General features: G+C 37.9%; 1 protein-coding gene across 6 annotated transcripts in view; it reads left to right on the top strand.

Moving 5' to 3' along the window:
* The first annotated feature begins 222 nt into the window (after positions 1-222).
* PCDH11X (protocadherin 11 X-linked) overlaps positions 223-27,968 on the top strand; it is a 751,842-nt gene continuing 724,096 nt past the window's right edge. For 3 of the 6 annotated variants that reach the window (XM_051827412.3, XM_051827410.3, XM_089324636.1), the window contains exon 1: positions 223-571. The gene's annotated coding sequence lies outside the window, so the exon portion shown is untranslated. The remainder of the gene's footprint in view (positions 572-27,968) is intronic. The other 3 variants (XM_002720154.5, XM_051827411.3, XM_051827409.3) reach the window with 1 other exon arrangement.

Here is a 27,968-nt window from a genome sequence, read left to right as displayed (position 1 = left end):
TCTCCGTCAGCGGGGAGGAGCAGCCCCCGGAGCGGTGGGGGATGTGGGGTGCAGAGAGTGGGGACCAGAGGGGGGTACCCAGCAGTTGGTGCTGCGCCATCCCCTCCCAACAGGCAGCCCGGGCACTGGTTCACTTCTCCCCCCACCCCTCCTTCCACTCGCTCACCCCCCTTCCTTCCCCCTTCTCCCCCTCTCTCTAGTCCCTCCCCCTCGCCATTCAAAAGGGCTGGCTCGACACTGGCTCCTTGCAGTCGGCGAACTGTCAGGGCGGGAGGAGCTGTGAGCCAGAGCTGCACGCAGCGGCCCGCGCGGCAAAGCGGAAGGCGAGGCGAACAGAGTGCGCAGAGTGGCAGTGGCAGCGGCGAGCCAGGCGGCAGGCACAGGCAGCCCAGGCAGCCCGGGCGGCCCCGACAGCCTCACAAACAGCCTGCACGACACCAGCTGCTCCGCGGACTGCGAGCTGTGGCGGTAGAGCCCGCTACAGCAATCGCAGTCTCCGTGGAGCGGGCGGAAGCCTTTTTTCTCCTTTACGTTTCCCTCTTCATTCTACTCTAGAGGCTTCGTTCACTGAGTAAGTATCCCGTGCGGGTGCCAGAACAGACTGCGGCGGGGGAGGCATGAGTCCCGCACTCAGTGCGCGGAGGCTGCCTGCTGCCTGCGCCTGGGGTTTGGACTAGGACCACAGAGTGGCTTTAGACACGCTTCTAGCGTCCTCCCTTCCCCCTTCCCTTCCCCGGAGGGAAGGCAAGCAGCGAATCCCGGGGGTGAGCGCTAAGAGAATGTCTTTTTGGCACTGCCACCGCTCGGCTTGGTTACTTTGCGAAAACTCTCACTTTTGTCAGAAAAGTGTCCGCGCATGAATTTCCCCGACATTGGCTGTGCAAAAGGTCTTTCCCTTGAACGCCTAACAACCGGCTTTGGCGAGGCTGAGCGCAACTCAAGACTGGGGCAAGGTGCTGAGGTAAAATCATGCCCCAGGCTCCCAGGCTCCCCTGGCGGAGGGGTCTGAGCACTGGGGCGAAGCCCAAAGCCCAGCATCCGCGTCGGACCTCAAGCGGCTGGGCCTCGCTGTGCCCGGTCTCTTGGAGGTGGTGGGGGTGGGAGGTTGTCGGCTTTGGATCCCCGCCAGGGTGGCTTGCACTCTTGGGGGTCCGACCTTGGCGCAGCGCAGGAGAGCGCGGCCCGCCACAGGGCGCGCAGGGTCCCCTGGGCTGTTCCTACTGGCACTCGTCTCCCCGCCCTTCCTTCCCGCCCTACTTACAGGGCTGTGTTCAGCCAGCACCTGCTGGATGTGGAGATGGTAGGTGTGGGAAGTGCTGCCTATCTTTTTTAAAAACAGGGCAACTTCATTTAATCGCGCAGACCAAAGACGGCATCCTTTTCTTATGAAAAAAAAAAAAAAGACTTTTTCTAAGAGTGTAGCCAAACGTAAAAGGGTTCTTCTTGCTCTAAATAAATGACTGGTAATCCCTTAGCCAAAGCCCGCCCACTTATTCCATAAATATATGGCGTTTTCTAAGAGACCCGAAAAAAAAAAAAACCAGTTCATTTCTCCACAAAGGAATTTTTTTATAAGATCATAGCCATAAAACTGAAAACTGCGCCTTTTCGAGAAGAGAGGCTTCTTAATGAGAGTGCTATGGGAAACGGTGACTTTTTGCAAGCCAGTGGCCGCAGATGGGTACGTTTCCTGAGACACTTTATCAGGGCACAGTGGCAGAACGCCCCGTGCTGGAGACCAGACTTGCTGAGAGCGCTGAGCCGCAAATCGCCGCCTCCTCCGCGCCAGGGTGCAGGGTGCTGGTCGCTATCACAAGAGTGTGTTGCAGGAGCCACTTCCAAGCCTCTCCCAACAAAGACTTTTTAAAAGAGCCTCACACAATGTCCCTTTGCTTGCAGAATGATTCATTCCGAGCTCCGCTGCTTTGGCCGCCCTTGCGGCTTGGGGTGCAGGGCGCTGGGGTGCGCGTGTGGAGTGCGTGTGTGCGCGCGCGCCTGCGGGCGGGCCCTCGCCTCTCCGAGCAGGGTGCCCTTCCAAAATGTTGGCTCCGGAGCCTGGACTGGAAAGTTGCGCCACTGCGGCACACACCCACAAAGCAAAGATGGGAAGGAAAGAAGAGGGGCTGGGACAAAAGGAGGAGAATTAAATGGTAACTACAACAAGCCAAAACAGAAATCGCGTCCTTCCTCGCGTGGAAACATCCCGAGATGGGATCTAGACCTAGCCTTAGCGCTGTTTCCGTACACGGGAAAGTGTCGGAGTTAAGTGCTTGAAAATCCGGGTAGCCGGGGAAGGGGCAGAAAGGTGAGGAGGAGGCGATGGTGTTGGCGGGGCCGCGGCCGCGCTCTTAGCGCCGCAGCCAGGAAACAACCTGAGGAACGCGCGGAGCACAGTTCCGAACACTGGGCGCAACACCCAGAGGACGGCGGCGCCTTCTGACTTAGAGCGACTCATCTCTAGTTTCCCCATAGAAGTGCCACAGACGGGATTCCAAAGGGGGTGGGGGCGGGGCAGTACTTGCGGGCACCTTTGCAACTTGGTAAAAACTCAATGGAATTCCACTCTTAATCTTGTTTGAAGCCGACTCGCGCAGTCAGGGCAGGAAAACTCAGCCTCGAGGCTGTTCTGGTCTCTCTCTCTCCGTGTGTGCGGGCTGGGGGGCGTTGGAAAGCAAGGGGAAGTAATAGTGTATCCCCCTTTCTTGCCTTTGTCTGGTTCATCGTAGGCAGCGCGGATGTAGTGCGGGTGGTGGTGACGAAAGACTGGAGAGATGGACGCGCAAAGGTCTAAAGATACCTTTCTCCCTCTGCTAAATTAAGAACTGCCGCACGCAGCTCCGGCAAGCTGAGGCTCCCCCCGCCGCCGCTGCCGGCGCACTACGCTTGCCAGGCGGCGAGCGAGCGCCTCCGCCAGCGAGGCCCGAGAACCGTGTTCTCCAGTCGCCTTCGCACGGGCAGCCCCTCCTTGTGGCAATGATGTCAGCTGCAGAACGGCTCGGCGGGCTGCGAGAGGGGTCCGGGCCGGGAGCGCGAACGGCCCTGCCCCGCGCGCTCCCTGTGCGCAGCCGCCCTCGCTTCCCTTCGGCCCTTCCCGCGCTCCCGCTCAGGGCCCCCTCCTTGCGTCTCCTTGGCTCCCCAAAGGCGCTCGGAGAAGCCGGAGGCTTGAAGATGATGGGGCGCGGGGTGGCAGTGCGGGTCCGGCCGAGGTCGGTTTTGAACCCCGAGGTCAAACACAGATTTGAGGTCTTGCCTTTTGCTCCTTCCCCCCATCCCACCCCCCCGCGCCCCGCTGCCTTCTTTTCAGTTTGCACCTTCTCTATTCACAGTGAATTTACTTACTTATTGCTTTTTAGAGGGCAAGTTCTCAGACGCCGTAGTAACAGTTACCAGTGTTAAATTTCCGCTCTTTTTTCCCCGCCCCTCCCCCCTCCCGCCGGGCGGTACGGAAGAAGGACGTGAGGACCAGCGTAACGTGCCCGTGGCTGTCTCTTTGCCTTGCACAGAGCAAGCTCTCTAGAAGGCGGGCAGGGTTGTCTTCCCAGATTTGTGGGGCGGTGGGGGAGGGGTGCAGCTTTAGGCCAAGGCGCGGGGCGGGGGTCGTGGGGAGAGTCCCATTAACTGCTAGGGACTGGAAATTGGAAGTTGCCCAGAGAAAAGCTCCAGCCGTGCCTGCTGCAGGGTAGAGGCCACCGTGCTCTTTATTATAAGGCTGCGCAGTCACTTCTAGAGGCCGGAGCGCCAAATTGGGAAGATTCCGGAATAGGTTTTTGCAAGAAGGAAGCCTGCTGCGACTTCCCTTCTGAGCTTGCTCTTCTTGTTTTAAGGACCAGCCACCTGCTTTCCCGAATTTGAGGCTAATCCGTTTCCCCTGATTGCGGCCAATTCTTTCTTTAGTTCTGGGAGAAGGGCAGCAGCGTGCAGTTGGCGAAGGTTGCACAGGGCAAGAGGGAGGGGACGGAGATAGGGCGTACGGAGGCATCTGGAGCCTGGAGGAGCTGAGTTACCTTCCAAAGGAAATGACATTCAAGGGGGATTGCAACAAACTGCTTACCTCCTGTAGTTTGGCTTGGAGGCAGGTGGGAGATGTGGGGGGAAGGGAACTAGAGCAAAGAATTCAGGTGGTAAATGTAGCCCCCCCTTCTTTTTCTTTTTACCTTTGATGGAAAGCTTCCCACACATGATATATCGCTGGCAGCAAGCTAAAAGTTACTGTGCATTTGAAATAGAGGAATGGGGAGGAAACTCAGAGCAAGCATCAAAACACATTCATTTTCTAGAGCTCAATCATTTGCTAAGGATTGAAAGGAGCGCCCCTCCTTTTATCACCTGAATGCTAGTGTGATGGGCGCTCAAATAGTGCTGGGTTTTAGAGGCTGGAAGCCCTGGCAGAAGGGATTGCAGGTTTCACATGGTTCCTGATCTTGATATTCAAAAGTTTATGTTTTTTGCAAGATAGAAATTCGCGATAGAGGGCTTACAGACCGCTGGTGGCAGGAAGAAATCTGGTAAGGGATTTCGAAAGCAGAAAAATACTCCTTTTCTCAGTGCAAGCAGTCCACAGCAGCCTTCAGCCAGGATTTATAAGATTCTTGGGGGAGCAGCAAGGGAAGGTACACCCACAAGGAGACTTTATAGAAACCACTGGTTCTGCGCTACGTTGAGGAAATATGTATGGCTGCCACGTTTCCTATTAGTGGGAAAGGAAATTATTCAGAGAATGAATATTTCAAAGCTAATTCTCTCCAATAATCTTGCTTTGCATACTTTAAAGGTGGTGTCATCTTTTTTTATTTATTCACTAAAGGATCCACAAACATTAATTAGTCACCCACTGTGCCAGACAATGTGTTAGGCTTCATGAATACAAAAGAGAACATGAAAACTGTGACGTGAGCCTGTTTGAGCTGGGAGACTCTTATAAAGCTAGGATACAATGGTGATAAATGCTCTAACTGAGCATAATGGAGGGAGGAATTAATTTTTGCGAAGTGGTTGAGATGAAGTTCATAAAGAAGACATCTCTCTGACTTTAAATATTAGACATTCTTCATCAGTGGCAAGCCAGGAAGTATACCTGGAAGGTCATGACTCACATAGACCAAGTAAAGACAGGTGTGGGGAACTCGATGCCTTGCTATGGAGTTAGGAGGTATGTGTGTATGTTGTAGATGCCAACGAGCTTTGGAGAGTTTTCAAATAGTTATATTAAAACAACAATATAAGGTGAGAAAATTGGGCAGTAGGTGGCACACAATAGAAACATTGTTGATTGTCTTTAAGGAATCATTGAATAAACTGATGCATTGGGATAGAGAATGCAGGCAGATAAGTCAAGATATGCTGTAACATCTGGCTAAGGGGACAGTTGATGGAAGAGGGCCTAAAGAAAATCAGTAGAACTAATAAAAGAATGCTGCTTCCCGGAAGAAAATGTCTCTTTAGACACCATGTATCCACTTTTATCATTTTACTCACTTTCCTCACCCAGTCTTCGAAATTCGCCATGTTCCACCAACAGAGTCAACTCCTTTTGGCCCGGGAAGCTCCCCATTCCTTCAGCCACTTGTAGGCACATTCATCTCCATCTCAGCCCAGTTTTTACACACCTCCCCACATCATTTCTTCATTCTACATAATTTCTCCTGTCCTTATCCACTTTGGTTCACTCTCAGTGACTAGAGTTCCTTAACCTTGGCTTTTACCTCCCCTATGCTCTAGGAAGCAGCTTTCTCTCTATCCTTTGTCCTTTCTCTTGCAGTCTTTCCCTACCCCCTCTTCCCTGTATTCATTACCCTGTAGTTTCTGCACTTCTGTCTGCCTTTTAAGTCCTCCTCCCCTTTAGCCACCTTGGGAATCTTCAGTGACCTCAAAGAAGCTTTAGAAAAACATAGCAAAAAAGCAACATCTATTTACATTTTACTTACAGATTTGTTGAATTTTCTTGACTAAGAAGATTTCTTGCTGCCTCTATGTATCTTATGCTTTATTTCAAACAAGATTTTTAGTGGAATTCCTATGATTTGTTGCATTTTTTGTTATGCCTGCAAATGTCTGCTTCCCTTTGGCTACAACTAGGGATTCAAATATTGTACTCTGGGGGAGTATTTTCAACTTTTCTGAATTTCTCACTGCACGTTCCTGACACTGTTTCTCTGCATCCCATCCTTTCTGGTGTGTCATCTTCCTATGGGTCATTCTTTTTTATGTTTCCAGTAAACGAATTCTTAGTTTTATCCCTTTCTCTGTTTTTGCTTTGTGGGATTGTCATATTGGCTCAAGTTTAAATATTTTGAGAGGGCATCCCCCTTAGCTGATTTCCTCTCATACACAAACAGGATTTTAAGGCCTTAGTCAATGTGTGTCCATGCTAACACACACAGTTACCATGTCTTAAGTGGCAAAAGAACCCTTGGTTTTTTTTTTTTTCTTTTTAACTGCATTCTTAGAAAGTTTTCTCTCTCTGTGTGTGTGTGTGTGTGTGTGTAGAAAAGGGACAATTTTAATACTGTCCTTTTCTCCACATTCAGTGAGGTTGACTCAACATCACTGGGAATTGGGGAGGGAAAAAAGAGTATGCTGTAAAAATGGATGATATGTCCTTTCATCAAAGGCATATGTAAATTTTACCTTTGGGAAAAATAAAATATATAAGTACATTTAATTGGATTGACTTTATATTATAACATTCCAAATTACATGTCATTGTCTGAGCAGAGTTCTATTATCTGAAGACTTTATTGATCATTCAGTATCCAGAATGAAGAAACCTAGGTAAGATGCCTTGATATTCGAGACTGGCTTGCAATGTTTCAATTAATCTACTCATACTTGAGAATGGTGTTATTCTTCACTAGAAGCTCAGCATGAAGGCATCATCCCTAAAATATGGTCATATCAAATGACCTATATGCCATGGCCCCTCAAGGTTTATACCCTGTACAACATTAATTGTAAAGCACAGGTTCATCACATAAAGAAAGCTATTTTAGGGTGAAAAGTATCTTGAGATTCAGTTACATCTGTGGAAAGACTATTCTCATTATCAAACTAAAAAAAAATGGAAAAAAGAGTCTTTTTCAATTATGGTTTTGAATTAGAAGAGTGACTTGCCAGAAATCATGAAATGCTTCTATTATTTTTTGCACTCTAAAAATCCTTAACTGTTCAAGGATTTAAACTGTCCTTTTAATTGTGTCCAATGTGTTCAGTATTGAATCAGTATAATACATTTTGAAACTAAGGATGACAATGGCTGTAGTTGTCATTTCCAGCTCAAATCTGAAAGGATGATTTTGTCCACCTAATCTGCACATGGTGAATGTGTACATTTAGGTAAACAAGAAGAGGGAAAAAGGAAAAAGAGAAGAAATCCTGGGAGAGGACTTTTCTCTGTTCAATAAAAACTGTTTTATTAATGTAATGTATCTTTTAGCATAATGATAATAAAACTAATCTGCTGATGGATTTTAATTAAACAAGAAAAACTCATTTCTTTTTAAAAACTTTTAAGTGAATGGAATACAAATTGAAGTCTGAACTGATTTTTACAGTTCAGTAACTGTTTTCATAGTAAATGAAAATAAAACATTGTTTCTTCCATGCTTTTATTATATTCTATTCATTTTGTTTTATTCATTCTCCTACTTAACACTTTCAGTGTGTACAATATTCTATAGCTTTACATCATTACAAAATAATTATATTATTTTCATTTCATTGAAAACATTGAATAGAAGGCATAAAAGTGGATTTTATCAACTGGAGAGACAAAAGGTCAGACAGATAAAATCTGATAAGGCTTTTCCAAATAGTTAGAGGGATGCCTCAATAGGATTGAGGGTCTTCAATCTGTAAGCCAGGACATTTCTCCACACCCAGTCTTGCCTCTCATTTCTTTGAATACCTTTCATCAAAGTTCTGAATGTAAAAGTAAAAAAAAAAATATGATGTCTTGGATTAAAAAATAAAAATCTCAAAGATGAATTTATTGAAATATATTAAAATGTTTTTCAGTTAAGTAGCTAATTGCTTTATATTCTCCTCCTATTTAGTGTCTTTGTACACTAGTCCCATAAAAAGTATATGATAAAATAATGGGATGGCTAACATAGTTACACAGACTTACAGACACTTATGCATTTGCTTCATTTTATTTGTAGGAATAATTCAAATTATAAGCCATAATAATGACATTCCGTGAAGTTTACTTAATGTAGGAAATATTTAGCATTATAGTCTGTTTCATTTTTATTTTAGGATATCTATATTTTAATATATAATTTATTTTAGAAAATATTCGTCAATGGTTTTTAAGTAGTACTTTTCTTCTGACATGTCATTTTTGAAGCAACAGATCTTTGGTAATCAATTACCTATAGGTTTGTGTTATACTAATCTAAAAGATCTTGGGCTTGCAATATGCAAGTCATTGTTTATTGTCTTCAAGGTTATAAACTCTCTTTTACTAGATGTTTCAGGTCAGGTAAGTGAGAGCGGAGGGTGTACTTATGTTATGTGAACATAAGATATTTTATGACTCCCATTTGGTTAGTATATAGAGAGTGACCTTGAGCAAATAACATTGCCTCCCAGGATTACAATTTTCTCATAAGTAAAATGAAGGAGTTGAAAGTTATTTCAAGGCCCTTTCCAATGAAAAGATGATCCTGTTTTACAAAATATAATGAACATACAACACATTCTTTCCTTGTCACATGGCTCTGCAAATATTACCAGTTTCACTGCCTTGATTCATTAACCATCAATGACTTAAAGTCTTTGGCTTGCCCAGTATTTTGCAATACCTTAGAAGTGGGAATTAGGCTAGGTTGTGAAGGGTGGCCCTTAAAGAAGTTCAAGGGAGTACGTTCATTGAAAAGCTTATATTCTTGGCAAAGACAATGAACAAAAACAATAAAGTAATAAGTAGTCACATTAAATTGAATTTGGTAAATATGTATAGAGGGTCACTCTGCACACATTATATTACATGAAGTATGGTATATATTTCTGGAAGTGAAAGGAATCAAAAAGATTATTGAGTCCAACCTTGTCAGTTTACAAATTAGAAAATTAAGGTCAGAGATGTGAAATGAGTGCTCTGGGAATTCATGTAAGGTATCCTGTAATGGTGATACTGTATTTACTCCACAATATACCTATTCCCTACTTTCTAGTGTATTTAGAATTCCAAAATAACATCATTTATGGCTTTTTAATTAGAGTGGGTAAAACGCAATACTAGTTTTGTATCTTATCAGAAAGTTAAACATATGCAAGACTTATTTATTTTTTGGTTTTACTAATCTTCATAATTTTCCAGTCTTACTCAGATATAAAAAGTACTGTTTATCCAAACTTGAATCAACATCATTAAAAGCACCTACATTGTGCATATTGTGTTATAAAACTATAAAATGCTATCCTGACTTAGAGGCCAAATGAACAGACAAAAATATCAATGCATTAAATAATATAAATATTTTAACTTCTAAAGAGTGACTGAGACTGCCCATTTACTGAAGATGGCTAGGAATACACATTCCTGGAAGGATTATTTTATTTTTATAAATGTGTAGTTACCTTAAAGACTTAACTGTACATTTCCCCAAAGGTTTAAATATAATTTGGGGAAAATATGGAGTGAAATTTCTAAAATTTGATGTGCATGCTACATAATCTAGATTCCCTGTGTCAGGTAGTATATATATATATATGTGTGTGTGTGTGTGTGTGTGTGTGTGTTAGGGATATGGATCAGGCAAAGGTAGTCAAGCAAAATAGGCCAGAGCAAAGCTTTCTTTCTTTCAGGAATAACCTTAGACTATTCTGCTTTGTGAGAAAGGAGATAGGGAGGGTAGAAGAAATCAAATGGAGAAGAAAGGGAACTGTCAGAGTGTTAGGTGATAGGGCCTGGCTTTCAATTTAGTGTGAAATTTGCAACCTTTTTGAAACTTCCTGGGCTGGCTTCTCTCTCACACATCTAATATGGTATATTTAGAATATCTTAAGTGCTATTTGGTGGTTGCTTGATAGTTTATAAGGATCAAAAATCTTCTAAAACGTGATTATGTTACATTTTTAAAGGAGTAGCTTAGAAATAGGTAATAAACACACATACACAAGTAAGATAAAATCTTTACATGGTAGCTGATTCTGTGGTCTTCAGGCAAGATTTTCATTGTCTTTTTCTTTAGATCAGGAAAGAATTTGCTCAGCTGAACACTGACCTTTTAACCGCTAGTCAGACTCCACAGTTCTTACTGCTTTCCTTGTCTACAACAACTTTTTTTAGTCCAGGAACTCAGTTCCAACATCCCTGAAATGAAGCAGCTACCATGTGCTGGCCCTTGTCTAATGAATGCATGCAAAGCGAGATTATTTAGGGGAGGGAATTTGAATACATTGAGTATCCTACATGTTGTGAATGCTGTGAATGCTCCAGCACTGCATACAAGAGTAAATAAATATGGGCATGCAAGACGAATGCTCCAAAAGTGAATATCTGGGTCACTGTAACAGAGTCAAAGCACTTCAGAAAGAAAAAAAGTCAGTACACAATTTCTAATCAATCACCATTGCTACTAATGGCTTGTTATTTTAAACTCCAATTTCTAGGAAGTTATAGTCTTCCCTTGCTTGTCAAACTTTTATGTGCAGACCAGTCCTCTGGAAATCTTTTTAAAATGCAGATTCTGATTCAGTAGAATCTAGGTGAGGCCTGAAATTTTGCATTTCTGAGAAGCTTCCTGGGCATGGAGATGCCACACTTTGAAGAAAGAGGCTAATTCCTAGTCTGATTAACAAGCATGAAAATGGGGAAATAGGCCATGGGTAACTGACGTCTTTTTAAGAGATTCAATTTAGGTATTTTGCAAAGAATGAGATTTTTAAAATAAAATAGTGTACTACTATTTGCATTTTGATATTAACATTGGTTGTAAAATGTGATGTGACTGTTAGTTGAAGTTGCAGATTGGAATAATAATTAATTTCTTGTGAATTTTATTGTGAATTCTGTTGAATTGACTTTATATGCATTTAAACCATTTTGAAAATTCAACCATTGGGCATACAGTGTCAATAATTTATACACCCACCCACCCACCCACCCACATATATATTTACATTTTCAAACAGATCCAAAAGTTGTGAGCAGTTTTAGCATAAAATAGATTTTTGACCCTATTAGTTTTTTAAAATATTATCAATGAACATATCTGTTAATCATTCAGATTTCAAAAAATTGCCTATTAACTTTTCACTTAGGCTATTTGAAGACCTTCTTTTAGTGTTTGACATTTGCAGAGTAACAACAGAAGAATTGATAGAAGTTATTTTATGTTTGGTGTTCACTAACATAACCCTCAAAGTGGTAACAGACAATGAAGTAGACACCATGCTAACTACTTTCATCACACCTAGATTTTTGTATTAGAATACAGCAGATAGCCCCCTTAAATGTAGTGATCCTTTCATTCACAAGCAATCTGGGAAGAGTTTCATAGTTAAAGTTCTTTATGCACAACTCATCTTGGTATAGAACCAGTGTCAGATTAAAACAGACAACATTGAAAACAGCTATTGAAATAAGTTAAGTGTAAGTGCTTAAACTGTGTTTGTTAGGAAGTACACTGTTGCTCTGGCAGGGTTAGGGAAACAAATGAAAGAGTTGTCACTTCAAATCCGTATTCATGTCTTAATTGTGGCATTGGGATTCAGAAGCCACCACCCTCCCAATGAAACTGTATTAGTCTTTTCTGAACTCTGTTACTTTAATAGCAACAACATACTTTGGTGGCAACGTGAGGATCCCAGTGAGCTAAAGGGCCAATTGGATTAAAATGTTTTTTTTTTTTCCTAAGTGCTAAATGAACTTGGGTGTCTGCCAATGTTGCCTTGGGCTTCATTACTCTTAACATTATTTAATAATGCTAAGCATAGACTGTTTCCATGTGCCCGAGGAATCATGTATAGCATCCTAAATACCACTTATTATTTTTGGAGGTGCATGTTCTAAAAAATACAAAAAAAGAAATACAAGAAATAAACCAACCAAAAGAAGCAGATGAAAAATACAAAACATCTGAGACTCTGTTTTCAAAGATGAGAGAAGGAAACCCACTCTATCAAAAGAAATATCAGTTCTATGAATATGTGCTTTTCATATTTTGAGACAATGAGAAACAGTTGATTTAATTCACAACACCATTAAAATAAAAAGCATAAAACAGTACAGTATTAAAAAAAACTTCCTTAGAGTCATACCTGGAAAAAATATGAGAAAAATTTTTATAATGATCTAGCAACTATTAGAAATGCCACAAACATTGTTTTAAATGGTGTCATTTGGAGTGAATATGAATACATGTTAAGAGAGTTAATTTTTTCATATTTTATTTATGTATTTGAGTGACAGACACACATGTACACGCGCGTGCGCCCACACACACACACACACACACACACACATAGTTTCATCTGCTGATTCATTCACCAAATACCCACAATGACTGGGCCAAAGCCTGACGCTGGGAAGAAAATCCAGAGTGCCAGGAATGTAATAGTTAAGCCATTACTGGTGTCTCCTAGGGTATGCATTAACAGGAACCTGTAATCAGAAACTGAAATCAGGAACTGAACCCAAGTGCTCTGGTTTGGGGCATGACATCTTTTTTTTTTTTTTTTAAGAATCTTATTTATTTTACTCTTTTTTAAAGAGAGAAAGAGGGAGATTTCCCATCTGCTAGTTCACTACCCAAATTTCTGAACAGCTGAGATTGGGCCGGGTCAGACTGAAGCTGGGAGCCAGGAACTGAATCCAGGTCTTTCCCATGGGTGGCAGGATCTTGAGTAATCTCCTCATGTCTCCATGGGCGCATGTTGTCAGGAAGCTGGAATCTGGAGCAGAGCTGGGACTAGAACTCAGGCACTCCACTATGGGATGTGGGTGTCCCAAGTGGTATCTTAATTGCTGCACCAAATGCCCTCCCCTTAACCAGCATCTCACCTGCTAGGCTAAATGCCCCCCTGAGATTTTTTGTTTGTTTAATTAGAGAAAAATTTTGTGCAACTGTACAAAATTGTAATTTTCATGATAAATTAGGTTTTAAAGAAACAACAGTGAAGATTGAATAGAACTAGAAGATAATGCCATGTAATGTATAATAAATGTACTTATGATTACTAATAATATTGCTATAATATGATAGTAACTAGGAAAGGCAATACCCTTTTTGTTTAATGTCTACATTTATTTTTACGTACTTGCTGTTAAGCAGAAGGACAGAGAGAGACGGGGAGAAAGATCAATCTTCATCATCAGGTTCACTCCCCAAATGCCCACACCAGCCAGGGCTGGGCCAAGCCAGGAGTCAGGAACTTCATTCAGGTTTCCCACTTGGGTGGGAGAGATCCAAGCACTTGAGCCATCATCTATCTCCTCCCAGGCTGCAAGAAGCTGGATTGGGGGGCCGGGTTAAAGCCCTGGCCTGAAGCGCCAGCATCCCATGTGGGTGCCGGTTCTAGTCCCGGCTGCTCCTCTAATGATCCAGCTCTCTGCTATGGCCTGGGAAAGCAGAAGAAGATGGCCCAAGTCCTTGGGCCCCTGCGCCCATGTGGGAGACCTGGAAGAAGCTCCTGGTTCCTGGCAGCGGCTCGGGCCATTGCGGCCATCTGGGGAGTGAACGGATGGAAGACCTCTCTCTCTCTCTGTCTCCACCTCTCTCTGTAACTCTGTCTTTCAAATAAATAAAATAAATCTTAAAAAAAAAAAAAGAAGCTGCATTGGAAGTGGAGCAGGCAGGACTTGAAATGGCACTCTGATATGGAATACAGTCATCCCAAGCAGCAGTTTAATTCACTGTGTTGCAACACCCACCTGAATACTACTACTTTTAACTGTATGAATGATTACATAATAATTTGAAAATAGTTTTAGTACATTTTAATGTACTCCAGATTTTATTTCATCTGAATCTCACAGTTCTGTGAAACAGATATTGCAAATACACCTTTTGGCTCATGAGGAAAGAGACACAGACAAGTTTTTTTTTTTTTTTTTTCTTAGGGTCACACATTTTTTAAGTGTCAGAAGCAGCACTAGATCCTTGTTCTTAGTGCACACATTAGCTAGGGAACGAATATCATACCAGGAATCTATTTTTTTTTTTGGTCCGGTGAGACTTTTTAAAGAAAAAATAACAAGGTGCTACATTTAATCCTTTAAGACTTAGAAATTTGTATTAGAAAGTTTGAGTTAGCACTCATTGAATCTTATGAGGCACAATTAAAATAACATCTCTAGCCTCAGAGATTGAAAACATGTGATAACAGTGATACGGAGCTGTACTGGACTAGATAATAAGGATGTAATCAAATTGAACAAGGTAGGCGTACTATGATGGAAAAAAAATAGGATTTGATTCTAATTTAAAGTAGGCTCAGAAACCAGAGTTAGACTTCTGAGAATTTTCTTCTCTGTGAAGACAAAAATATTTGAGAGACGAGGTCTGGAGGGAGCTTGTTTCAGAGGAAAAAAAAAAAATCTATTACGACTATGGGTTGGCTGTTAGATATAGACTGTTAAATAATAAAGTAAAGTGTATTGCTCTGGGTCAGTCCTGAAAATGCTTGTAACCCAGAACTTCAGGAGCTTTCAGGATTATCATTTTATTTGGATTATATTCGAGCATTTCTGTAAAAAGAGTTTTATGATAGTAGTTAACCACATGGAGTGAATAGTTCTACCCTTTGGGAGGTCACACTTCGTTTTCCCTTGGAAGAACTGGATTATTAGAAGGTATGACAAAAATATCTTTTGTTGTCAGAGAAGCAAACCTTGTTCAGTTTCTTTAATGAATCTCAGGAGATAATTAGTAGACTTAAAAATATAAATGATGACACATATTCTGCCAAAGTGCTACTGAATATAAAAGACAAACATTATCCCTATTGTAAGATTTCCTTAAAATTGTAATTCTTCTACATGAAACTGATATTTATGATTTTTTCTTTTTCTTTTAAAGATTTATTTACTCATTTAAAAGTCAGTTACAGAGAGAGAGGGAGAGACAGAAAGAAAGAGAGTGTCTTCTGTCTGATTGCTCATTCCCCAAGTAGACACAATGTCCAGGGCTGAGCCAGATCATAGCCAGGCACTAGGAGCTTCATCTTGGTCTCCCACCTGGATGGTAGGGGCCCAAATAATTGGAGCACCTTCTGGTGTTTCCCCAGGCACATTAGCAGGGAGCTGGGAGCTGGGAGCTGGATCAAAGGTGGAGCAGCCAGGACAGGAACTGGTGTCTATGTAGGATTCCAGTATCACAGGTGGCGGCTATGCCACAACACTGGCCATGTGCTTTTTTTTCTTTTTTCTTTTTGACAGGCAGAGTTGAACAGAGAGAGAGATACAGAGAGAAAGGTCTTCCTTTTTCTGTTGGTTCACCCCCCAAAATGGCCGCTGTGGCCGGCGCACTGCGCCCATCCGAAACCAGGAGCCAGGTGCTTCCTTCTGGTCTCCCATGTGGGTGCAGGGCCCAAGCACTTGGGCCATCCTCCACTGCACTCCCGGGCCACAGCAGAGACGGTGCCGCAGGCGGAATTAGCCTAGTGAGCCGAGGCGCCAGCGATTTTTTTTCTTAATACTTAAAACTACTCTGTGAATTAGGTGATGTGTACATTTTTATCTTCCTCACCTTCAGTTTTTCCATTTCTTTTTTCCAAATGAAGAATCAGGCTAATCTATACTGGCTAAGGTCACCAATTTAACTAGGAGTAAGTTCAAATTCCATGAGCTTTACACCATGTTATGTATACTGGGTTACTGGTTGTAGATAGCTTACCTTGGAAGTTATGTAATAACTTGAAATTTTGATGAAGGAAATAGGAGACTTAGACATGGAATACAAGTTAGGGGTAACACTTCTCTGCAGAAAAAGATGCAAGTTGTGATGAGATATGCAGACTTGACTAAATTAGCAGTATGTTCAGATACCTCACAAATAGCAATATGTTGGTAAAAAAAAATACTTAATTTGTTTGCTGTGAGGGTTTTCTTTCTATTATTATTATTAGTGGTTCCAAATGGAGACAGTTGGAGTTATTTCAATTCTTAGGCATTATGTAATATCCTGGAATTTCTAGTTTATTTGATTATTCTTTTTCAGGTGAGAAGATAATCTTTTTTTTGTCTTTGTGCATAACTTATACTTTTTCTGAAGTAATTTGATAAAACAGATTTTTTTTTAGTGTAGACTATAACATATACCTGCTTAAGGTGTTTTGCTTTCCAGATGGTTCTATTGTTTTCCCTAAATATTTTAAATTATCCATTTATTTGAAAGTCAGGAAGGGAGAGAGACAGAGTGAATCCACTTGCTGATTCACTCCCCAAATGCTCCTAACCACCAGAATTGGGCCAGACCAGGTCAGGAGCGAGGAGCTACATACAGGTCTCTCACGTGGTGGGCAATGACCAATGTACTTGAACTGTCCATTACCTGATGCCTTTCAGCAAATTAGCAGGAAGCTGGAACTAGGACTCAAACGCAGACACTCCAATATGGGATGCAGGTCTCACAAGCAGCGTATTAATAGCTGTATCAAATGCCCACCCCTGGTTCCATTCTTTTTAGCATGACTTGCCCAAGGTCACAAATGCTAAAAAGTGACTGTCTGGAATAGAATTTAGGATTTCCTGGTTAATGTGTCTTTCTTTATATCATACTGTCACATATTTTGCCATAATAAAGGAGCTTATAGAATTAAAAATATTAAATGTCTAATGATCATAAAGCCTGAAAGTTCCAAAGTTTATATTTGAATAGTAAATACCAAGCAATGAATTAAAAGCAAAATGGTGACTCTGAATAAATTAAGGACTTACAAATACTAATTAACTAATTTTCTGAATTAATCCTAAATTTTATAAGACAATATTACATTTTTATAACATATGGTAACTCGTCTGTTCGATATATCTCCTATGTTTGCTTTTATGTTGCAATCTAAACTTTACTGAAATTTCACGAAAATACTCTGCTGTATTGCAAAATAGAGATGTCTTGAATCCAAGAAGTTTGTTTGGAAGAAATACTTTATGGACAGTTGTATAGTCATATTAACTTTAGTAACATGCCTCTCTGATTTAGGACCCCAAAATACATTAAATGTAAAGTTTTAGTATTCTATAAACACTACAATTTGTAGAACTTACATTTTGCTTATTTACAGAAAATTATATTTCTCCTGTTTATTTTAAAGGTGTTTGCTCTCCTGCTAAAAATGTCTAACACATTAGGCTTTTAATAGATTAATGGAATGGTGTTGCAAACTTTTGCTCAACAAACACACTTTCAAAGGTCATGCTGTTTTCAAAATATAAACTAACACTTTTGGTTAAAAGCAAGGAAATAGTCTAAAAGCCAGCAAACTCCGATTGTGTTTGTTTGAATGAGATTTTTTATGTATCTCAAATTATGTTCTTTTCTAAAAATCATTAAGATTTTCAATTTGCATAGATGTCATTTTATCTGGCACAGCTATTGGTCTACAGATTTTGTTCTTTTCTCTTCTACCAGAGTCATATATTCTTTCTGCAGAGTAAATTCTTAAACCTTTTTAAAAATAAATCTTAATTTATTTTCCAAAGATAATTTCTAGATACAGTGTTTTTTATTATTAATAACATGAATGTTTTGGAACTACTATGAATAATGCAATTTAAGCTATCTTATGAAGAAAATCAATGGAGCAGAATTTTCTTCTTTAAGAAGCAACTGAAGATAAACAGAAAAAGTTGGAAACTGTTAAATGACCAAAAGGTCAGTAGCATTTTCTTAGCTCTTCTAGATGTGATTTACTCGGTAAGCTTATTTGAAAGACTAATAAATTCATAGTAATTGAAAGATCCAGAGTCAATTATCTAAAGAAAATTTACGTTTCAAATATCAATGTCAAATTAACCAACCAAAACAATTACTTTTTGCACACTTGATAATCATCATGTATTTTAGTTTGGTTCAAATTAACCAAAAGCTTCCTCTCTTCTTTAGTTATTAATATCTGTTTGTATCTATGCTCCTGTGAGATGAGGTATTCTAATCACCTCCATGTGAAAAAATGGAAATTGAGACTTGTCTAAAGGTACAAAGATAGCAAACATTCATGTCAGGAATCAAATTCATATCTTTTTAATTTCACAGCACAAGTATTTAAGCAGAACAATAAATATAAATGTATTTTTTCTATATTTTAAAAATATCATTAAGCATATTAATGACTGTGTACATGGATATTTTATTTTTATTTCTTTTTAGACAACCGATTCATATTATATCCATTTCTCAGCTGTTTAACTATATTAGGGCTGTAGAATACCATGCCTCATACAAAAAAGAACACATTAGTTAACTGAATATTAAGCTTTGATTTTTTTTCTTCTAGGTAGCTTAATTGTAGGAGAAATATCCTATCTGTAAAAGTCACCTGTCATTAACAATTCAGTTACAGTCTGAAAAATGTGGACACACACACTTTAAGGGTCCAATTTAAAGCCTAGACTTTCTCCTTTGATAATTCTATTTGTTGTAGATTAAATAATAAGTTTAAGCAAATTTAAATTATAGGTGGCTTATGAAATATCCTATCTGTAAAAGTCATCTGTCATTAACAATTCAGTTACAGTCTGAAAAATGTGGACACACACACACTTTAAGGGTCCAATTTAAAGCCTAGACTTTCTCCTTTGATAATTCTATTTGTTGTAGATTAAATAATCAGTTTAAGCAAATTTAAATTATAGGTGGCTTATCATCTTCTTCATCAAAGATTATTGCATTTTTACTTCATTTGTATTAGAGATTTGACAGGTTTGATTTAGAAGCAGGTAGTACTTTTGATTTTTAATGGATTCTCTTGGACAATCTGAAGTTAAAAATAATAGCTTTCAGTTCTAGTCTTTGTAATGTATGTAATACTGGGATAAAATGTCTCATAGCATTAAATAAATAAGTAACAAACATTCTCTTGAACTACAAAGGGAGAATTTAGCTTATTTACAATCCATCCGCATAGTACCACAACTAGTTGAATCAATCAGTTATTTTAACTGATTTTCTTACAAGTTAACTGTTGGTTTTATTTTTATGTGTACATTAGCTTCATTTCCAAAATAACTCAGTTTATATTTCTAATGAAGACAAGTAAAATGTAGCAACTCCTTATTCTTTACTCATATCCTTGGGGCTTATCTGCCACGATAGACAATTGTGAGTCAAGAATATTGATCAAAGATCAATCAGAAGTATCAGGGAGAGGACATTTACCTAGTGGTTAAGATGCCAGTGTCTCACATCCAGGTGCCTGAGTTTGCTTCCTGGCTCCAGCTTCCCGCCAATGCAGACCCTGAGACATGGGATGCTGGCTAGTGTAATTGTGTTCCACCACCCATGTGGCAGACCAGGGTTGAGTTCCTGGTTCCCAGGTTCTGCCTGCCCCATCCCAGGGTGTTGTGAGGCATTTGGGGAATGAACCAGCTGGTGGGAGATTTCTTTACATATCTCTGCCACTCATAAAGCAAGTTTAAAATATCTTTTCTTGGGTTGATTTTCTTAATTATTAACATTATTAAATAATGATGATGCCAGTGCAATACAAATATAAAACATAGATGAACAAAGATGCCTCTGCTTAGTAAGTACAAACAAGGAACTTAGCATGATAGTGTTTTACCCAAGTATACTTCTATTCTAGTAGGTAAATATTATTTTTAAAATTATTGTATTTTGAAATATTGAAAAGATTTAATCACTTGAACCACTTTTCCAAAATACAAGTATATAAATACATATATTTAAAATTCATGATACATAATGGCTTTCAAATTAGGCCAAGAGAAATATAAATTTGTATTTAGTCATGCTTATGCACTGTATTTCAAGGCCAGCATTGTAGTAGGTAAAGCAGCCACTTGTGAAGCCAGTGTCCCAATATAGGTGCCAGTTCACTTCCTGGCTGCTCTACTTCCAATCCAGGTCCCAGCTAATGACCTGAGAGAGCAGCAGAAAATGGCCTAAGTGCTGGGACCCCTGCACCCATGTGGGAGACCCAGATGAAGCTCCTGGCTTCTGGCTTCTGCTTGGCCCAGCGCTGGCCATTGCAGCCACTTGGGGTGTGAACCAGCAGATGGAAGATCTCTCTCTCTGTGTGTCTCCTTCCATCCCCATCTATATCTATGTCCTCTCCCTGATACTTCTGATTGATCTTTGATCAATATTCTTGACTCACAATTGTCTATCTTGGCATATAAGCCCCAAGGATATGAGTAAAGAATAAGGAGTTGCTACATTTTATCTATCTAAACAAATTAATACAAATATACAAATTAATACTTATATAGATAGATGGATGTATACCTGACTTTCAAATGAATAAATAAATCTTAAAAAAAAAACCTGTATTTCTCTCCCTGGTATTCAATACAACTTTGTTACTTGTTGAATTCTATTTTCACATAAAAAAAACAGTTTTTGTAGGGCTTAGGTTGATTTCCTGCTGTTAGAAAATATTAGCTTCAGATAGCAGTAGTGTTATGACTCAGTTCTTGCTGGGATGTATTTTATTCAGATACAGATTATTTCTTCCTTTAGTATATATAATATACATAATATCTAAACTGATGTAATAAGCCATATAATGTATTTATTCAAAAATTTTTAAAACTAAGGAGTTAAGCTCAATTTATTAAATTTTCTAATCATACATCACAAATTAATACTTAAACTATAGTCTTCTCCAGAGGCTTTTATCAGCTTGGTTTTTACTTCACATGTTATATTTTCCTGATTTATCTTTTTTGTATTTATTGAAGAGGCAGAGAGACCCGGCGAGCTCCCATCTGCTACTTCATTTCCCAAATGCCTGCAATGGCCAGAGCTGGGTCGAGCCAAAGCCAGGAGCTGGTAGTCAAAGCAGATCTCCCAGGTGAATGGCAGGGGCCCAACTACTTGAGCCATCACTGCTGTTTCTCAGTGTGTGCATTAGCAGGAGGTTGGAATCCAGAGCAGATCTTGGAATTGAACTCAGACACTCCAAGTGCTAAGCCAAATGCCTGCATTTTTTTTTTAAGAAAAAAAAATCTTACCTCATAGGTATTTAAAGTTTGAAGAATATTCCACAAAATTGCCCTTATATTTCAACTAAGTCCAGAACCTCGTAAAAAAAGAACACTGTATTTTCTGACCTTAAAAGGAGTTGTCTCCACAACTAAAATTCATATTACCTTAGAGTTCATAATAAGTCACAAACAAATGTTGTTCTGTTGAGCAAAATACCCTTTTTCTATTGAGGCATCATACAAGGCTCATAGAAGAGAGTGTGCAATGATTAGTAAGAGACTCTTGCTATAGGAGTCAAACACTTAAAATGTTTTAGTATAGTGTGATTAATGATTTAAATGAGCCTGATATGGTGTTTAAAGATTCACAACTGAAGGTGGGTACTGCAGTGCAGCAGAATAAACTGCTGCTTGAAGCATCCACATCTCAGACCAGACAGATTGCCTGTTTGAATCCTTGCTACCTCACTTTCGATTCAGCTTCCTGTTAGAAAATAAAAATAATGGTCATTCAACAGATTTCTGAGAGACTATGAAAATAAGTGAAAACATGAAAAATTGTGTTAGTTGGAGACACTCAAAGGTATGATGCTTTAAATGTTATACATTTATATCCATAAATTATAACAAATACTGAATACTGATATATTCATGCATTTAAAAGTTATATGTTATAAGATCAATTTTGATAATACCTAAGTTGTATATTTTTCTAAACATTTCTGAACATTCAAGTGCATTTGTACAGTTATGTATATTATTCATATAATAAACATTAATATTTGTGGCTATCCATATATTTCTCAGATAAATGGCAATATAATGATTAGACATGTGATCCTAAATAAAAAATTATACATATCATACATATTAATCAATGAAAAAAATTAAATTTTAGCTATATAAACAATTCCAAATACATTACATGTCATCCACACTAGTAGCATTCTGACCTCTTAGTAATAAACCCACAACATTCCAGTGAGAGCTGCCAAGTTCATGTAGTATGGAAATTAACTTGATACCTAATTAGGTTTTTCATACTCTTCCATTTTCCATACTATCGTTCTATAATTTTTCATTCTTCCATTGAATTTTCATCATTCTTTCCTCACAAAGTGAGTTGTTGAAAGACTAAATATGTTGGAAGATTAAATATGTTACTCCAAGTCACTTTTATTCTACTTCTGTTTTCTATACATGTGTTTCTTTGCCGAACAATCGATTTGAAAAATCACCTTGATCATCTGTTTTTTTAATACTTTTATTTAATAAATATAAATTTCTAAAGTACAACTTTTGGATTATAGCAGTTTTCCCCCCATAACCACCCTCCCACCCGCAAACCATCCCATCTCCTACTCCTTCTCCCATCCCATGTTCATTAAGATTCATTTTAATTATCTTTATATACAGATCAACTTATTATATACTAAGTAAAGATTTCAATAGACTGCACCCACACAGACATACAAAGTATAAAGTACTGTTTGAATACTAGTTTTACCGTTAATTCGCATAGTACAACACATTAAGGACAAAGATCCTACATGGGGAGTAAATGCACAGTGTATCATCTGTTTTGTAAGTATATGTTTTTCAAAAAGTAAAACAAGAAGGTAAAATTAAGAAGATGTAGTTGGGCTTAATAAAGACAGTCTATTTGACACCTTGCTTCCTCTCGCTTATCTTAAGAGATGCATAGTAAAAGGATATATGCCCAGAAGAATAAAGTTTTGATATGTGTTGAAGTGTTTGACAAAGGGAAAACATACTTGTACTGATATTTTTGACTAGAATTGAAACAAAAGTAACATGGGAAAGATGACTGTGTTGTAATTAGAAATCTTCAATTTTGTGTCACAGCAGGTTAAGCCACTGCCTGAGACACCGGCATCCCATATGGGAGCACAGGTTCAAGTCCTAGTTGCTCTACTTTTGATCTGGCTCCCTGATAATGTGACTGGGAAACCAGTAGAGGATGGCCCTTGCAAGTACTTGGGATTCTGCCGTTACATGGAGGACCTGGATCAAGTTCCTTGCCCCTGGCTTTGGCCTGGCCCATTCCTGGCCATTGTGGCCATTTAGGGACTGAACTAGTAGATGGAAGATCTCCTTCTCTGTCTTTCCCTCTCTCAGTCACTCTGCCTTTCAAGTACATAAGTAAATCTTTAAAGAAATAGTCTCTGTTTGTAACTTCATGTACCCATTTTTTAATGTAGTGTAAAAATCAGCAACTGCTTTCTTTAGAAAACTAAGAATTTTTGTTCCTATTATTTATTTTTGTTGAATGACACAACTAATAAAAAAATCCTATAATATATTCAGTTGATTTAAAGCAAATGATGGCTTTAGATTTAGGAATATTTAGTTTAAATTCAAGTTATTAAAAAATAGAAACTTAAAAAAGTAAGTTAATTATCTTATCCAGACCTTAAGTAAAATACATTTAATAGGTAGGTCTATTACTTATTTAGCACAGAAAGATGTAAAAGAGAGAAGTATTTATTTTCTAACTTTGTTAATCAAGAACAAAAAAAGAGGCTCTTGAGTCAGATAGTTTCTTCATTTTTATCACCAAAAGGTAAGATGGGCTGAATGTCTACCTGAATAATAGAAATTCGTTCAACACAGATTGATTTAAAAGCATTTGCATGGATATGGTAGATATACTCTTGTTTATTTATATTCAAGGGCATGGAAATAGTCAAGCATAGAGTAAAAGGATAAACTTTACGTTCATTAGAGAAAGTCACTTTTTATTTTAGTTTGGACTGAAGTGAATAACTTTACAAAATGAATCTATACAAGAGCATTACATATTTTAAAATGAGAAATATTATAGCATTAAATACAGATTATACCGATGTTAACATAATATGTAACATTAAATAGCAGTCATTTGTTTTGCAGAAAATTTCTCCACTGTGTAAGTGAATTGATCTCAGACTCTATATATCAAGCTCCTACAGTTTGCCATCAGTCCTTCAAGTGTTACAAATGACTAATATTCAACCTTAGAAGGAAATATAAATGAAAGGCGCTTAGTGAAGGCAAGAATCTTGGAGGCCAAAATATTTTAAGGAATTTTTAACTGAAACAATAAAATCCTGATTGACTTGAGAATAAAATGAAGGATTATAAAAGTTTGCTTTCATGAAGAACTGGACAACAGAGAAAATACTTTGTAAAACATTTATTTATGTATGTGTGTGTTTATTTAGCTTATTTCAAGGAAGGCACACACACACAAGCACACACACACATACACACACAGAACACAGAGGGAATTCAGAAAAGTGATAGTCCTTCAAGTGGGGTAGATGCTCTTGTCCTTTATAGCATTCTTATGATTAAGTAGCACTGATGGCAGTCATAGGCAGGCAACGGTAAGCCCTGCATGCATATGTTGGAAAAGGTGCAGTAACGTGTCTATCCAAGCTGTTATTGGCAGTTTGTGTTCCACCTCAGTGGAGTCCTCCAAAAACAGATTTTACTTTATGGAGATACCAGACAACGATTTCCTCCCAAATGGTCTTTGTCTTACATTCATTATCTTTTCTGGACAGTTACCTATGATAGTAGTGTACATTGTACAGAGTTTACATCAATTGATTCTGTTGACCAGAATACACCTTTTTTTGTTCCTCTTTTACTTCCAGCTTTTTACTGCTACACTTGCTAGTCTGGCTGCTGTGCCTTTAACAATTTTCAAATAAGTAATTTCTCTGCTTGTGTAAAAATACTTCAGGCTCACTACACATCAAATTGATATTATTAAGAAGACCCATACACTTATTTAATCTCCACATATTCGTTAATGTCCACCTTCATGAAACAGGTTTTCTTGCACACCTAGTTTGTATATTCTCCAGATATTTGTGATAAATCTTTCTTACTGATATAGTGATTTATATAGATAGTTGAATATTAATGGAAAGTGACTAAATACTTATGCACAATCTATGAAGATGAACTACATGAAATTGCTATTTTTATGGTCAAACTTGGTTGAACATTAGCAATTCCATACAATTCAACCTTATCATCAAAGGTCACAGTATAGAATATTTATCAAAAGGGAGAAAATGATACTTTTACTATTAATAACCTTCAAATTATGAAGAAAAACCTCAGTGGATGTATTTCCTGACTTCCTTCTCACATATACAGATTTGTCAAGATCATTAAATAAGGCTTAAGTAAAAACTAAGGTTGGAGAAGTCTTTATGAATAATACATATTTCTGAAGAAAGTGAGATTTGTAAAGTTGAGATTTCAGATCTAATTTTAGCATGAGTTCCCGAAAAATGAAACACAATTCCATTAAATGTCCTCAGTGCAAATTACCCAGTTATGCAACGTCAATTTCAATGAGATGTAGCACAAATAAATCTATTTTCCAATTCAATTACTTGTTGAATGAGTAGACATTTTTCTAATAACAAGATAGGCATTTGGATGAAAGATAGTATTTAGTTCTTTCTGATTTATTGTGTTTGCCACTTAATATAGATCATAGAAGCACATGGAATAACTGTTTAACCATTTACAGAAAATTTGATTGCTGAGAAAAAGTTAAAATAACCAAACCATTTTCCATGAAATATCTTTCCCATTTTTCCTAAAGTTACATTTTCAAGCAGAATAGCTCTTTACCTGGTGATGCCCTTGCAAATTTCAATCTCGATTCTGCTTCCAAAACATTGCTAGATTTTGTTCTCTTATTTTTATATTTGAACTCACAAACATTTTTTCTTTTACAAAGTCCGTATAGTAACTATCACTCAAGTTTGGAGTCAGATGTGTATCTTGATCACTCTGTGATCTTGGACAAGTTACTTAAATGGTAGCTATTGTTATTTTAATAATTGAATACTTAATTGGGAAAGTGTATTAAGATGAATCCAATTGCTGAATGTGTCATGCTGTTTGTCACCATAGCAGTTTGCAGAAACATGGATCTTTATTTTCTTTATATTTTGTTTTAGAAGGATTAGGACTTAACAGGAATTTGCCACTGCATAAACAACCTTGGTAGTTGAGTTCAAATAGCATGAATGGAAAACTATTGGATTTCTCCAATCTTTTCCAATTATGTATTGATAGCGTGATTACTGATAAAGCCTACTGTTTGCTAAATAGTGGAAACTTTATACTTCTTGAACTGGTAGCATTATTGGCAACAGTAACCAGTACAAATCAAGATTATTCTTTCTTGGCAGCTTAGGCAATGTTAATATGATATGTTTTCCTTTTAAATCAAACATAAGTCTTTTCAAAATCAATTACCAAAATCAATCATGATTCTTTGAAAGAAGTCATCAAAATTATTTTAAAGAATATTATATTGTTGAAATATGCCATTTTCAATTTAGATTTTTGTGGTAATTCAGAATGTTCTTTATTTACAAAAATGCCACAGAGATGAAATGTCAGTGTATATTTCAAGTATTTCTGATCATTTGCAACTAGTAAAGAACTAGTAAAATGTAAGAAGTCATTTAAAATATCATTAATTCATTATATTAAAATTTAAGTAAAATATGTCCCTGATGTCATCTCTAGTAATGTATTTGTTAACTGAGCTGAGGAAATCCTATTTTAAAATGCATGTTCCTTCATCATTCTTAAATGATTCAGTCAACATCTATGCAGATGTGTATTTTGTTTCTTTTATGCCAGAAATTATATTTTATTTCTAAATTGACCATTCTATCTAGTCAAAGATATAAAGTGTAATGGTATAATTATTTATTATGAAATTGCATGTCTATAAATATTATTTCAACTACCAGATATTTAAGTGACCAAAGTATGAAAGTTCTTTTTTAAAGTTCTTTTAAAAGATAACATAATAATAATAACAGGCATGTTATACAATGTGGTAATAAAAGACAACCAAAGACTTATTAATTGAGCGGACTCAGAAAGACAAATTTTCTGAGGAGCTTTACTCGGTCTTAGCAAGAAACCCAAGAATCATATTTTTTTTTCAACTTTTAAAACATGGTAGTACAAGGGTTTGAGAATTATTAATATTATCGACAGCAAAATGGCTAAGAAAAATACACAATTTCTATTTATTATAACTGAAATGACAAAAAAGATTGATAAAAGCAGTTACTGCTATTACTCCTAAAAGCTGAGGCTTCCCTTTGTAATATATAAAAACGTGACGCATACCCAACGTTTTCTATTTTGCAGAATTTTATTCCTCTAAGATAAAGTAATACATTTAGAAGAGGAATTTTTGAAATCCCAAATTCTGCCTCTCCTCAAAGTATAATTTCTTTCCCTAATCTGATATTCTTTGAATACATGGATACATAAATGTACATTTATAGATGTGTATGGGCATAATTTTAAATCAATATTTGTAATAACATAAAAATACATTTCCAATATTTTAAGATTCTAATATTAGGACAGAAGCATTCTATTCGCTACAATTATGCTCCTTGGTTACATATATGTTAGAGCAGTTTCACAACAAAATACGTGATCAGGACAAATAAACTATAAGGCAAAGGAAATAGAATGTTTATTCCCCTCAAATAAAAAGAAAACAAGATTTGTTAATATTAAAGTAACATTGGATAAATGAAGTGCCTGAACTTTTTTCTTGAATAATGTAATGTATTTTATGAGTAACTTAAGGGACTATGAAGTGGAGACATCAGCAGGAATGCAAATTTGACAGGGGAGAACAAAGGTTGCTATTCAAACTTGATTATTTAAATTGACTGCCTTTGTAATGATACGTTGTTAAACACTTTGATGTACTTATAGTGAACATTGTAGGAATTTACTACTTTTTGAAAATTGAGAATACTCAGTTTTTTCCTGTCTT

The sequence above is a fragment of the Oryctolagus cuniculus genome, chromosome X (genome assembly GCF_051225735.1).
Source record: "Oryctolagus cuniculus isolate XC-2025 breed Fujian yellow rabbit chromosome X, ASM5122573v1, whole genome shotgun sequence".
NCBI classification, from domain to species: Eukaryota; Metazoa; Chordata; class Mammalia; order Lagomorpha; family Leporidae; genus Oryctolagus; species Oryctolagus cuniculus.
Note: the sequence above shows the minus strand (reverse complement) of the source record. Positions and strands in the feature narration are given on the sequence as shown.